Source organism: Drosophila mauritiana, chromosome 3R (genome assembly GCF_004382145.1).
Source record: "Drosophila mauritiana strain mau12 chromosome 3R, ASM438214v1, whole genome shotgun sequence".
Taxonomy (NCBI): domain Eukaryota; kingdom Metazoa; phylum Arthropoda; class Insecta; order Diptera; family Drosophilidae; genus Drosophila; species Drosophila mauritiana.
Window position 1 is genome coordinate 25786767 of NC_046670.1, and position 15431 is coordinate 25802197.

A 15431-nucleotide genomic window follows, 5' to 3' on the forward strand; every position below is an offset into this window, starting at 1 on the left:
GGAACAGCAGAGGAAAAACAAACGTCCGACTGCCGGGAAAATCTGTATAAGTGTGTGTGTGTGTGAAGTAAAAAGCGCAACCGGAGAGGAGACGGATGGACAGCAGGAGGAAGAGGGCGGGGCGTTGGGCGGTGGCAGGGCTGGAAGCGGAAAGCCGGAGAGTAAGAAAAACCATAACTAAATCCATTGCCATAGGAAAATCCAAAGCAAAGTCTGCGATGCAAATAGTAGAGATTATGGGACTGCAGATGTATGAAGAACGAGATGGAGCTGGATGTGAAACCCAAGGCGCGGCTGAGAAGGACCCAAAAGGGATCCAGGGAGGACGGAGGACGAAGGTCCCCGGCAGAAGGTGTTATGTGTACGTGTGTACGAGTGTATGAGGCACAATAAATCTTGCAAGGGTGCCGAATGGCCGGGCAAGGGGCCGGAGGCCTCAGGTCCCGAGTCCTGGATTCTGAATCCTGGGCATTGGCATGGATCTGAGACGGGACTTTGGCCCCCATCCTCCACGTCCCTGCTCCGCCAGGACAGACCCACTGCCACCCAGTGCGCGCACGCCCCGTCAGTGAAAACCAAAACCAAATAAAACTGACATTATGCGAAAAGCGAAAGCCATAACTAAAAGTTGGATAACGTGGCCATGATGGAGCCGAAGTGGAGTGGGCAAGAAATCCGGAGCTGAAGCAGCCGTAAAGTTGATACTAAACCAAAGAGCAGAGCTGGCAAAGCTAAAACAAATCGGAGATGCTATTGTCAGGAGCTCTGGACGAGCAGGTGCTCCACGGACTCATTTAGGTGATAGTGTGTAAAATAGATTATAGAAAATTATTGGAAAAATATTTTCCAAACTAGTAAAGCAACCAAAGATTTTTCCCGAAATTGGGTCAAGAATTAAAACCGTTCCTTGCACTTTACATCAAATGCTAACGAGACTTTCTGGAAATGACTAGTAGTTTTATTTGGCAGTGTCATTAAACTGAGTTTTTCAGCTGTACTAAAGTTCTTGTTTTCAGATCTTAAAATATCGTTAAATTTTAATTTTTCAAGCAAACTTCTTCTGCCTAACTAAAAATGTTATAAAATATAGTTGGATTTAACCATTCATTTTTAATTAATTAGTACTTTATTACGCATCCAAGTACCTTATGAATATTAAATTCAGCAGTGGTTTAAAAAAAATGTTAAAAGCATTTCCCGACCATTCGAAATGACATTAGAATATCATTCTAATTGCTGCCCCGGAAAAACTTGATTCACTCCAACAGGTTTCAATTTGAACATCCTAGAAGCTCCTTATTGGATCATTAAATCAAGAGGGACTGAGCTGACCTAAAAAACTGAGAGGGCTTAAATGCTGCTAAGCGAACTGAGTTTGTTCCTTAATCGCCTTCAGGACCAGCCAGAACCTCCCAGGACCACCCAGAAGGTAAATCCACGGCCCTGAGCCCGCGAATCCAAACCACCTCGGAGTGCACCACAATGGATTTGCCACAGCCCAACTCCACGGCACGAGCTGAATATTCTCCGATTTTACCCTTTCTGGGCGCTGGGCGCAGAATGTTGGTGGGGATACAGATATCGGGTATGAAAAACAGAAACAGGAAAATAGAAATGATAGCAAAGTTGCAAAGGGATGCGATGCGGGCGGGCGGGCTGAAGGGGTTGCTGAAACGGAAATCGACTTTGGTAAGGAGTTTTTCTCGTACCTGTGAATCGGAATCTGAACGCTGGAGCTGCACCGAAGTTATGCAAATGTAAAGTTGTTCGTGCCTGCTCCTGGCTGCTGAATCCTGCCGCAGGATCTGCACCTCCCTCTGCTCCTGCCGCTGCTCCAACTCCCGCTGTCAATCGAAGGCGATGTCGCGAGTGCTAATGACGTTTGCTTTGATTGCGCCCCGCATGCGAATCCAAATCTGAGCCACAACTCACAACTGTCATTTTCGCAAGGATACTCGTATATGTATGTGCGATGGGCATGTAGGATGGGATGGCTTCTCGAGTGTCTATCTCAGCTGGTACTCGCAGCTCAGCTCAGCTCCTCACCGGAACTCTATTTATTTAATTTGCATGCAATTTTCAATTTTTATGCGGAATACTTGGCATTGACAGCAAACGATGCGCACATTTCGCATCGGCAATGCACAATAGAAATTGAATTGCTAAAATTTGTTTGCCCGTCCAGGGCAGCAGGCAAATGGATTGCGAACACAGTGGAATAGCGGATTTTGAGGGCTCTTCACGTCTTCACGCCAATGTCACAAGGAGCCGCATCCAAGGAGCCGAAGAAATCGCACAATTTGGCGGCGAAGATGTCAAGTATACGCCGCGTTGCCAGTGCCACACTGACTGCAATTACAATGGTGGCCAACAACAAAGACGGTATGCCGGTATGCCACACACACAGACACACAGAGGCATGCACAGGCACACACGACACACGGAGTTGAAGCCGCAAATACGTACGCTCCGCTCCGCAGGATCCGGAGGAGAAGTCTGAGGCGAAGACAGGCGACAGATCCTGGGGTTGCCCCGTCGCCAGTGTGCGAAATAAATGCACGCGCACACACACACGCTCACGAAAAAATCGCGCGAAATTTGGCGACAAAAACCAAAACAAAACAACAACTTCGTGCGCTTGGGATCACGATGAATGTTCGATGCGAAGTGCACAAATGCAGCTGCTCTCCACCACCGAACGCTCCGAAACTGAATTCGCAACTGAGCCAGCACGGAAAAAGGATGCTGCCATCTGGAGCCGAAGCGGCTGGACGCACGAAGGATGCCGACGAGCGGCACGATGACGCGGATGCTTCGGATGCTGGCCCGCAGAGCTTTTTCGGCGAGAGAGCGAGAGGAACTGGCATTGGCGACGTGTGACTTCGTTAAATTTCTGCGGCGACAGCACACAAAACGGATTCGGAAGCGGAAGTAGCAAGTAAGCGAGCAAGGAGCGCTCTGTGGCCATGTCTGTGTGCGTGGGTGTGCCTCTGTGTGTGTGTGTGTGTGGATGGGCGCGCTGAGTGGGTGGAGTGGCGCTGAAGTGGGCGAAGTAGCGCCAAGTGGCTGGCTAAAGTCGACTCGCGGAGCACGACCAGAATGGAAGTTTTGTGTTTGTGTTTTGCAATGCCAACTAAACACACATGCAGCTCCACACACACACATGTCTGTATAATAATATATATTATAAGCCAAACATACCTACGCCGTGGCATCAATATTCACATTCGCACTTGTGCGAGTATTTTCTGATTTGCTGCAATCGCGTTTGCCAACAACGAACTTGGCCAACAACAACAGCTGCCGGAGTCGCAGTCGCAATCGTAGTGGGGTATTTTCCAGCGGATGTTTGGTAAATCTTTGGCGCCGGATACCAGCGCTGTCTTCCCCGGAGTCGCAGTCCCGCCCCCTCAGATCGCCACCCCCGCAGGACACGCTTACACTCTTTTCATATCTTTCTTGCTCTTACACATGAAGGAACTCTGAAAAAAACAATGTAAAAGTATAAAATTTTATATGAAATTCTTTATTTAAAATTTATTACTAAAGAAGTCATTTCATTTGTTATCTCATATGCAAGGTATTTTAGTTCAATTAGTACATTAATTATATTTTAAAATGTACTTTTAATAAGCGTTCATCTTTTAATAGCCCAAGACATTATTGCCATAGAAAAATTGTATTTAGTAAGAACTTAGACATTTTGCTCAGTGTACTAGCTTGCACCCAGGGGTATGTATGTGTTGGTATCGATAACTAATAAAAGCATTACATTTATGTTAGAGCCAAGCGCCGTGCCCCCTTATTTTCCCCCCTTCTGTTTCGTCCTGAGCAATAATTCAGTTTTCATTTCTCTGTTTTCCTCAGTTTCTCATTTTCATTTTGCAGCCAGTGCATGTGTGCCTTGCCACCCCTCTCACCCTCTTCGTTTGCCCCTCACTTTTGCCACAGTCATGGCCAACTAATTGGAACCAGTAGCCAGCTGCGCTTTCTTGGCCCATTTTGTTGCTGCAACGGCTTGAAGAGCTGGCTGCTGGTGTCTCGTTTAGTTGCCAATTGCTTAGTTGATTTTCATTGTCTGCCCTTTGGGCCACACTCACAGGTGGCTAACAGGGCGGCGGTGTGGGTGGAAAATGCAGGGGTTTTTCCGCTGTATTGGCTTGTAAGTGAAACGATAAACGCTGTAGCTCGCTGTCATTAATTGGCTGCCGGTTGATGTTTATGTCGTTAGCTCTTCGTTACTGCAAAGAGGGAAAAGCGGATGGGATGTTTAATAATCTCCTCGCATTCAGCTGGGTTTTCACTGATTTTCCTGCTCTTCCTCAGCCGCTTTTAGCTTGATATTCAATTAACTTTCGCAGGACAAATCTGGGCGGGATCTGTTAGGGACAGCCAGGCAGAATGTTAATTAATAATGTTTGTGCTCGTATCTGAGTATCTGCGTATCTGGGCATCTGGGTATCTGGTTACTGCAAACTGGTAACTGGTATCTGGCTGATCTGGTCCTGTGCTAATGTTTAGGCCGGGCCAAAGGAACTATTCTCCATTTCCTCGCCTCAAACGGCTTCCGTCTGATCCTGAGAGCCATGTCTTCGTCTGCAGCCGTTCGTCCTTCGAGCTGTTTTTGTCAGGCTGCTGCTGCTTCTGCTGCTGCTGCTGCTGCTGCGTTCACCTGCCAGCGAGGGCGAAAAGAAAATATCCGGTTTTCAACCGCAAACTGCACTTTTCTACCCATTGTGCCTGGCTCCATTCGTTATCCTGCCACTGCTCCTGCTGAGTGGCCCCATCCCAAGCCCACACAGACGGAGCAAAGGACATGGACACGGACAGACACACGTTCGGGACATTGAATTTGTTTTGGGTTTTGATTTTTCGATTTCAGATTGCACGTTTGAATGGCCAGGACCAGAGCAGACCAGACCAGGAACAAAATCAGAATCACAACCAGAATCTGATTCGGGAGCTGGTTAGAAGGACCGAAGAGCGCAGCAAGGAAACGGGTGCCGACCCAAGTCCGACAAATTCAAGTCTGAAGTGTTGACTGCCACATTTATCGCAGCTGCATCTGCAGCCACATGAAAATATTCGAATTGATTGCAAAGTGCTGGCTGGCCATTCAATAAACTAATTAAATACAAGTGGCGTATAATTAATTTGCTGTCGAGCACCTATTTCTTGGGGATATCCGGGGAATTGAATTTTTGTTTATGCCCATCCTTAACTAATTAAATTCACCACTCTGCAGAGTGGGATCTCCTTTTGCCTTTGCCTTCTAGTCTCAGCATTGTAGATGAAAATTCATCAATTTTCAGCTCGATTCGCTCTTGCTTCGAGCATTCAAATTGTGTTTGCATTCTCAATTTTCATATTTCTCATATTTCTGGCTGCTTTTCCCTACTATTTCGTGTCGTGTTTGTCTTGGCCAAATGGAAAAATGCCGAAGTGAAAATCATCTCAGTTTCACAAGAACTCCAGAACAAAGGAAGTGGAAATTGAGTTAATTTTGCAGTCACACTCCGGGCTGGCTTTAATAAATATTGGAGTCCGTTGCCAGTAATCGAGTAATGGGCTAATGAATCAGTAGCTAGTCCAATCCTCCAATGCACTTTTCCATTAGCCGGTCCAAAGGCTTGCGGGGATCCTTGGATACATAGAAAGGCTTTTATCTCCCAGTTAATGCACAATGGCTGCAGTTAAAGTCTTCTCCAGCTGGGAGCTCATCAAACTGCCATGCATGGCCTGGCCACATAATTGCAAATGACACCGCAAAGGGAAAACTGTTTCAAGTCTACTTCTTAGGCTCTTTTCTGTTTTTTTTTTCTGCTATTTTCGTGCCCATTTCCCCTTTTTGTCCTTTGAACCCTTTGACTGCGGTTGTAGCTCCAACTGCAACTGCAACTGCAATTGCAACTGAAAGTGCAACTGCAACTGCACCTGGCAGCACTTTCCACCGCTTTCCACTTGTTTACCACTTTTTGTTCTGGCCTTGGCTTAGCTTTTCTGCCATTGTTGCCGCTTGTTTGTTGCTTGTTTGTTGCATATCGGGGAATAAGTATTTCTGGCATTATGGCTATATGAGTGCCCGGACACACGGGGAAAAACAGGAGAAAATAGAGGAAAACTGGGAAAAATAGAGGAAGCAGAACGGCAAAGAGACAACTCTAATACACTTAACCCTTGGCTGAGCTCACGGCAATCCGCTCTGCGATTTCCCTTGGCTGGCCGTTTTGGAAAAGCTCTTTTTTAATGTATAAGCATGGGTTTGTGGGAAATGGTTTTGCAATCCCCCTAGATAAGAATTTCAAATATTCATTGGGTCCAATTAAAAGGCAATATTTTGTTTTAAGTTCTTTATCTTACTTGTTGTTCTGCTCAATGAAAGGAATATAGTTCCGTTTTAATAAATAACCAATATTATTTCACCAGGCTTTTAACATTATTAAATTCCCCTTAAAAAGTTCGAAAATGCCTTTTATATGTCCCACGATCTTGAAACTCGCATCAAACTTTATCTGGACCAGTTCGAATGAAGTGAAAAGGTCAATCAAAGTTTGTCGAAGTATCCAAATTATCCAATGGCCCAGTCGAGAAGGGTTAAACTGCGGCGGGAAGGATTTCATGGGAGGCGTCTCAGGCCAGATTAACAGGGGGCCAAGCAGCCCCCACCATTCCCAATCCCTCTTAAAAAAAGAAGAGGCCAAAGAGAAAAGCTGAGACTTTGCCACGGCAAAGGATAGTGGCAATTGAACCGGCACTGGATGTCTCAACTTTTGCAGCTGCCATATCCTTGCCACAGGTCCTGCAGCAGCATCGAGTCGATGGCTAAAAAGCTGCTGCAAACGTTTTTTGGGCCGCATGCCGCTGCCATTTTTCTCGTTGTTAACCAAGTTTTCACGACTTTTGTGCTCTTTGCCGAGCTTGTTTGTTTGTTTGTTCGTTTGTTGCCGTCTGCCTGGCTCGGTACTTTTCCAACCCGCCTTTCTCAGCCCTCCTGGGCATCCTTCAGAATCGGCGTTATCGAGTTGATTGATATTTTTAAATTATGTGCCGCAGTCGGCATAAATTTTAAATTTTTCGACTACCGCTCCAAGATGCTGATGCTCTTAATCCGCCGTCGAGGGCTCAGCTCGTCCGCCGTCCGTGTCAAAATGCCAATCGAGAATCCGAGCTTCCGCCGGCATCTCCTCCTTCCTCAGTTCTACCACCCGCCATCCACTTTTTCCGATGATGATGACGATGATGTTGATTGGCGCGGCCACTGCGGTGCTGGCCTCATTTTTGCCAGCTTTTCCAGCCTGGGAAATGGGAAATGCGCTCAGTGTGTTGGTCCGTCGACGCTGGCGGCTTTAGCATAAAATTAACATTAATTTACTTGCGGTCTTTGAAGTTATTGTCGGCCTCCTGGCCGAGCCGCCGTGTTTTTTGTTCTTGTATGTTTTGAATTATGGAGCTGAAGCCGAAGCTGAAGCTGGAGCCTTCTTTGGCGCCCCGTTTCGAGATATTGGGTCGAGATCGTCGAACAATGGACACGGCCGTCGGATTTTGGGTTGCGCCGCTTATCGAAGCATGGCACAAATGTTATCGGCCATTTCCATTAATGAGGCGGCCGTTTAATGAATTCTAAAGTGTGAGCAGGATGTAGCCAGGTCCAGGCTCAGGTTCTCATCCGACAGTCAGCGCCGTTGAGGGATGTGCGAGTTCCGAGTTAGGAGCTCCGAACTGCAAACTCCTGGCTCTGTGAAAAGATTTTCGATTTCGGCTTTTCAATTGTTCGCACGGCAGCAACGCGGCCCAAAACTAATTTGCGGGCAACGTTTTAGGGTGCCGGAAATGGCTAAGGCCATTAGGCCGGGCCCAGTCGATTTCGAGTCGATCCCAGGCGGCAAAATCCCGGCCACCCGCGCCCTAATTCGCTCCCTCTCCCGGCGAACAGTCATCAAATGGCTTATGTGCCCCTTACACATGACGATTTTGGCATTTCGATAAGCCGGCGTAACAAATTTAAGCTTATACCATCGCTACACAGCTCCAACTCTCCTCCTTGTCACGCTGGCATTGATTAACTATTTCTTCAATGGCGGGCGCCCAAGTGTAGGCAACGCTTTTTTTCGATTCTGTTTGCTTTGTTTTGCAACTTGATTATTGTGATGGATTCTGGTCATTACGGACTACAGCGTACATTTTACAGTTTACTGTTTACGGGAGTTGGACCCTAACAAGTAACCTTAAACTGGGACTGGTTGTGAATCCGCTGATTACGGGGCGTATGCGCAATGTGGCTGTGCGACCAGGGAATGACTGGCAAACTGGCGGTAATAGTGATACCGGGAAAATAGATTTTCAGTTTCTAACGTTTGCAATCCCGCGCTGAAATCCGCCCTCATTAGCGAATAGTATTTAGTTACGTGCAGTGTATGCTGCTCAATGTTCATGTGGTGGCCACAAAACTTAATCAAGCCACATAATGCATGCAAATGGTAAATCAAATTTAGCACCCCAACACGGGCACAAATGAAAGGGTGCGCCACTTACTTATTCAAATCAACAAAATGACCTGCCGCAACAGCAGCAACACTCCCCGCAGCAATACACCCCGCAGCAGCCAGCAGCAACATCAGGAGCATTTAAATCAAGGAGGCTCACACGCACTCCGCTCAGACTTATTAAATGGATTAAAATGTGCTCAAAAGCGGACTTGTCGAGGGTTCTCGGAAATCGGAAGCCGCCGAAGGGTCCTTCAGCCAAAGGATTAACTGAATTGGCCGGGCAAATAATTGAAATTGCTTTCCATATTGCATGCTGAATTCCAAATAATATTTACTCCGCACAATTCAAACTTTGGCCGGCAAATGTTTGCCAGTCGCTTTGGGCCAAGAGGTCAGGTGGTGGCAAACAAAAGCGATTTGAAAATAATGCCAAAGACAAATAATATTACCTGTTACACATGGAGCCGCCCAGATAGCTACCCAATTTGGTGGGCGGCATGGAGTGGTATGGTGTGGCATGGGGAGCACGCACAGCCGGCGGCGCTATCGGTTTATTTATTTAATCAACACTCCACAGTTGGCTTAGTGGGAGCTTCCTTTTTTCGGCTGCCTTTAAGCCAAATAAAGTGCGGCGCTTAATCTTTGCCACATTTTATCAATTTAATTATTTCAATTTGAGCGTAAGCAGCGCCAACAACAAGCGACAGCCAGTGCCACCCACACAGCAGCAACGCCCACTCACACAAGGATAAAGGAGCGCCAGGAGCAGTAGTAGCTGGTGTCCTGGCGTACTGGCATCCTGCCTGTTCCTCCTGGCTAAAATGCGCGCAATCTGCGCATCAATAAACGCTTTAATCTCTGCTCTGCCTGCCATGTTGCTGCCGTTTCTGCTGTTGCTGACTTGTTTGCCCTCCGCTCCGAAGCAAAACCCCTCGAATCCTGCTTGAATCCAGCTCGAATCCCAATCCTGTGGCCCTTGTTGCCTGGCTGTTGTCTGCCCGAGTTGGTCGGGATTGGTTTTGGCCTGGTGTGCTGTGGTCTGGTCTGGGTTGGGTTGGGCCTGCCGTTGAGCTTTGACCTAAAGCGATTCAATAATCAACTGCCAACAATTTTACCGTACTTTACTTTATTTTCACGCTAAACTATCTCAAAGATGCGAGCGCATAGATACGCTACAACGATTTTTTGTGCGGATTGCAGACACACTCCGACACACACAAGGACAGCTGCACGGATATATATATATATATTTGTGTGTCTAGCCTTAGGCCAAAAGTTACCATACTAACTTGTTTTTAGTTTCCAGTTCGTACGACATCATTTTACTTTAAGCACTTAAATATACTTTGCCCCACCACCAAACCAGAACCGAACCAAACCAAACCGAACCAAGTTGAGTTGAGTTGAGCAGAGAAACGGAGCCCAGGGCAGGACAACCGTGCTACTCCTGCCACCTCCTTGCCCCCTCCACCCATGCCACGCCCCCTCGTCATCCTCCAGCGGCTAAGCCAGAAGTATATTCTATTTTATTCCACCATCTATGGGCGGCCGGTGGCGGGTGGCGGCCACTCGAGCAGTCCACACTTTTTATATCGGCAAACTTTTGTTGCGCTGCGAGTTGTTTGTGTTTTTCTTTTGCAGTTTTTCAGTTTGTGTTTCTCGGCTGCTCCTTGCCCCCTGCCCCCGCTCCCTGCCACCAGCTCCTTTCTTCCCTTCGTCCTTTGGTTTTCGGCTCAGCCAGAGATTTCTTTGGAGCCCAGCAGAAGGCCGCCAGTGATGGCGGCCATCGATTACCGGAGAGCCAGATTCGAGATAATCACCGTCCACCATCTGCACCAGATGCACTTGCAGATGCAGATGCAGATGCGGATGCAGTTGCAGATGCAGTTCCAGTTCACAGCAGACGACAATATCAACTGCTGCAGTTGGCCATGTCCGTTGTAAGTAATCAACTTCATTTATCATTGCACCAAAAGGAAATGCTTACTTATGCTGCATATTCATATTTACAAATAGGTTTCAGATATTCAGGGAAAAACCAATACTTACATAATTCGTTGTATTTACAAAAGCAGATAAGATGTAAATAGTTGCTTTTACATGCTTCATAAAAATAGTTTTCTAATAGACTTGCTAAATCTGAAATTTCCAAACACTAATGAAATCTGGCTAAAATCCAGCTGCTCCGTCATCTCCTGCCCTTCGCACCGCGCACTCCTTTGACGCATTTATGGCGCTTGGTGCCCCCGTCATTTGACTCGACCAAATCCAGTTCGAATACGGGTGGCGGCTTCCATCGAATCCATCCCTTCCATCAGTGGCATCCATCCCGAAGGCGGCGTATTGAAAAGCAGCAATGGCATCAAAATCGCATTTGAATTTAGTCGCCCTATTGTGCCCACTCCTTGGGCTCCTTGTTGTGTCCTGCCTTGTTGCCATTGCTGCCTATTGCTGGCCATTGCTCTGTTACTCCCTGCTCCTTGGGGGGGAATTGCTGGCCGAGATGGCGATGGGGATTGGATAAGGGAGTGGGTGTGGGAGCTTGGGGGATTTGCGGGCTCTCACTTCGGGCAACGCGTAAAGTCAGGCGACCCTTTTAGACTATGCGGCGCATATAAATTTCAGCTAGGGGGAGGGGGGGTGTTCTAGGCGGGGGAAGTGTCCTGCCCACGTTGTGTTCTCCACTTGTTGTTGTTGCTGTTGCTGGCGACATCGGCGGCATCGTTTTCAGCCTTGTGGGGCATTAAGGCAAATCGGGTTTAATTGAAAATAAAAATTCTTAATGGTCTTTAACCCAAGATTATGGTCCTGTATTGCCGACGTCTTTTAGTGGCCTCTTTTATTAAATGGATGTGTGTGTGTGTGTGTGAGTGACTCTGTGTGTGTTTGGTATAGGTATGTGTGAGCCGAAAACCCTTTTTGGCCGAGCATCTTCGTCTTCGTTTGGCCTGCACCATTTTTATGTCGCCGGAAGTGGCGTGTAATCGTTTTTATTTTGTAATTGTTTTAGTGCCACTTCCTTTCGTGTTTTTTATGTGCTCCCTTCCTGCTTCCGACCCGCTCCCCTCCCCTACCCTTTCCATCACCCCTCACAACCGAATTTCCTGGCCTTTTCGTTTTCGGTCCCTTCTCGACCAGGATTTTTCACAGCTCCCTTTTCCATGGTTATCCACGTCCATCGTCCATGCTTTTATGTTGTTCGGGCGCCGCGCACTTTTGGGGCCAAATAGGTGGCCTCATAAATCAAATATGTCACAGCAATTTAGGTGTCAGAAATTTTATTTTTTATTTTTATAACATTTTCCCGTCCAAAAAAAGAAATGTCCACCGGGTGTGGGGCCAGTGAAATGCGTAAAAACCCGCAAAAATATTTAGAGCCCTTCTCAATGGACAGCCGCCTTGGGTCCCCGAGAGTTAATGGCCAGAATGGTCAGAATGGCAAAAGGGTGGCCAGGGGGTCAAATATTTCGCGAGGGCTGGAAAATCCACCGGTTCGCTCTCAAGAAAACGCAGAATTTAATGAAAAAAGTTTCATAAATATGGCAATGAATTTAATTAAGGCCAACAACAACGTCAGCCAGCCAGCTCACAACACAACAGCCAAAAACACAGAAAAAAGCGTTGAGAACGGTCGGCAAAAACAAGGACAACAAAAAATGGAGGGAAACGGGCAGAAAAATGTCGGAACACTAATTACGCGAATTAAACGTCAAATTACAAAAACAATTTGTTTGCAGTCATTCGGCGAAGGAAAATCATAAAGGGGCAAATCGGTCCGCAGTGAAATGGTGGCGCCATTACGCATATGAGGGTTATAACCCCTGACGAGGTAATGAAAACTTGATGGCGTACCTGGAAATTGGCAAGATGAATGCCTGCCAGCCAGTTGGAGTGCCCAAGTTTGTATATTAAAAGATTTGGCTTTTAACAGATTAAAGGTTTTCGCTAGCTGGAGGGGCAAAAAGGAATGTATTGTTAACCCCAAGCAAATGTTACGCACATAAATCAAGAGTTGAGCAAATTAATTAGACGGCGATTAACCCCGTTTAAGTTCTACGATGCTTATCCAATCCAATTAGGTCACATCTCCATGAGAATAATCACATTCACGCCTTGCTACTTCTGGCCTAATGCCCAATTATCCTTGCCTAATCCATCAGCACACATGTAAATTTTCAAGCCCCTGTTAACATGGGGTTAATTAATTGCCAAGCCCACTCTTGCCGTAGTTTGACCCACAAACTTTTCCGGCTGGGCGCAAAACTTATTTAAATGATTTTTCCACGCACAAGCACCGCAAGAGATAATCACTTTATTAATACAATCCATATGTGGCGCTCTAATATTCGCACAGATTGAATCGCATGGCCATAAAATCATTTGGCTCTCATAACGAGCCATAAGCTAATAACGAATACAATTCCTATTAAGCTCGTCCTTAATTGAAATCCTCCACACAAAAACGAGAACAAAATCGAAGCCACTGGGCACTGAAACACTGAAACACTGAATCTGTTGACTGCTGCCTCTTTCTGTCGAATGTCAGCGAATTAAGTCTAATTACGGCCGAGTCTGGAGCGATGATGAAAAATGTTTTGGCACACGCTGTCAACGTGGGTGAAAGTTTCGGCGTTTTTCGAGGGAAATGGGCATTGAGCGCATCAAAAGCAGCCGCATCATCGAAAACGCGATAGAGATTCATTAAACGAGGCCAGCATGAGCTACATATATACACCCAGTAACCACCCAGCATCACTCCACTTCATTTCATGGTCAAATGTTAATGAATCTATCGGTCGGCTCGGCTCGTCGGCTGGTGGGCAGTACATCATTGTAATTGAGTGTTCATTAGTGGGCCAGCCAGGAACGATTTTTGGGCGGCTGGAGCGGCTGGTGCGGCTTATTGGCCCTGGCTCCTTCGATTGCGGCTATCAAATCATCGGTACAACGTCATTAACATGCCGCCAATGAAGCAGTCAAGCCGAAAGCTGAAATTCTCGCAATCCTTGGCACCCTTGTTGCCGCTGGAATACCCAAGCTCCCCCTACACTAATGCAACCCCAAGTAAACCCCGCACACATCCTCATTATCGTCTCGCAATCATCATCTTTATGCGCTAATATTTGTGATGTGCTCTCGCCAAGTTTCGCCAATTTCATTGTACATTAAAGACGTCCAGGGGCGGGGATCTCGCCGCTTCCAAGGGGGTCGGGCGGCGGGCGGCGGGCGGCGGGAATCTGTGAAGGGCCACTCGCAGCCGGTAAGTGAAGTTTACAAATATAATTTTGTAAATGTGCGTTATGCCAATGGAATGAGCAGGAAAGAAAGGGACGCCCGAAACGAACTCTTTGCGACAGAGGCGGTGGGTTGGGGGTTGGGGGTTGGCCAAAAGGGGGTGGGCAAAGGGGGGTCTTGGGGTTAGCAGTGAAACTTGAGCGCGAATGCCAAGAATAACAACAAATTGCTGTCGGTGTTGTTGTGCTTAAGTTTTTTGGCAGCGCGAAACATCTGACTGGGATTTGATTAATTCTGAAGTCGGTTTAACGTCTAAGGGGGGTTTGGCTTTTGGGTAGGGCGTTTTCCGTGGGGGGGGAGGGTCGGTTGGAAGGGGGGCTGGGCACAGCTTATTCATTTCGCTGTGGCTTCAGTCTGTCGGGTTAAACTTTGACGAGCGGCGGGTTGGGATGCCATGTTGCTGGGCATCCGGCAGACGTTAAATCAAAAGTAGCTCGAGTAACAAGTTTGATTATAAAATGCAACAACTGTAAATGTTATGACGGCGGAAATTTGTGGCAGGCAACGGATTGCGGGAGCTGAGCGAGCTGAGCGGGCTGCGGGGATCGAAATGTGGTTATATCTGCTGCATTGTTTGTGGCACTTGGCGCTCAACTCATCCCATGGACCATCGAATCAATTATTTATGAAAAGCGTCTTTAAATTACAGCCACTGATTGCTTTCATTTGGAAAAAAGTTAACTTTTAATGATGATACTTGAGTAAGACATTCGCCAAATTTAGCTACTCTTATTTACAACTGTTGGTAATCATTTAATCGATAAAATACTTTGTTCACTTTCTAGGAAAATGAAAAATGCTCTTGCTTATTTAAAGAGCGATTATCAACTTATCTAGAGCTCCTGGGCGCTGTCCCAAGTGCAAAGCCAACTTAATTGGCCTCCGATTGGACAGTTATTGGGGGAGTTGGAGGTGGTCAAACGTGTGTAAATAACTTTTGCCACTTGCCGGCACTTTATAGATAAGTCCCCCAAAAGCGACACATAATCAAAGATAGCTTTGCAGCTTGTTGGACTGCTCGGTGCATATGAGTGTGTGTGTTGGTCTCCGGTTGAGTGACAGTCAGCTCTTAACTCCCAACTCCCAACACTCCACTTCAGCTGCAGCTCCAACTGATAGTTAATTTCTGTCATTCCCTGCAAAAGGAGATGGGCATAGGGATGAGGATGGGCATGGGGACGGGGTAGGATATTCCGAAGTGAGTGCATTTGTAGCCTTTGCTGTTGCAACTTGAATTATGTGCATGTCATTGTCTAACTACACTCGCATAAAACTCATTTTCCATTTGGAGAACGCTTTTGGAAGCCGGAGCTGCTCGTGCTGTCCTGATTTTACTCCTTGGACCGGGCCATCGTCATTATCATTCAGCAATCCAACTGCGACAACGATCAAGGACAAACAAAAATACGAAAAATACGAGCTGCAGATACTCGCATCTCTACCCCTTTTGCTGCAAACACAAAATAAATTAGAATTGAAATAATTCCGGGGCGAAAGTTTGTTCCTTCTCGCTTTTATTTTCATTTTTTGGTAGTTTTTAATAAAGCAAACGGCGCTGTGCGAACTTTTCGACCAGCGGCAACGCTGCGTATGGGCAATATGCAAAAATGCCAGCGGACCCAGCTCAACTTTCCCCCGTCGGTGGCTCCC

General features: G+C 46.8%; 1 protein-coding gene across 2 annotated transcripts in view; it reads right to left on the minus strand.

Annotated features, from left to right (window-relative positions):
• LOC117145217 (lachesin) overlaps positions 1-2700 on the minus strand; it is a 44763-nt gene extending 42063 nt beyond the window's left edge. Inside the window, exons 1-2 of one of the 2 annotated variants that reach the window (XM_033310786.1) lie at positions 2467-2700; positions 1710-2053 (exon numbers count right to left, since the gene is read on the minus strand). The gene's annotated coding sequence lies outside the window, so the exon portion shown is untranslated. Of the gene's footprint in view, positions 1-1709 lie in introns of both variants that reach the window. The other variant, XM_033310787.1, reaches the window with a different exon arrangement.
• Between the last annotated feature and the right edge of the window lie 12731 nt (positions 2701-15431).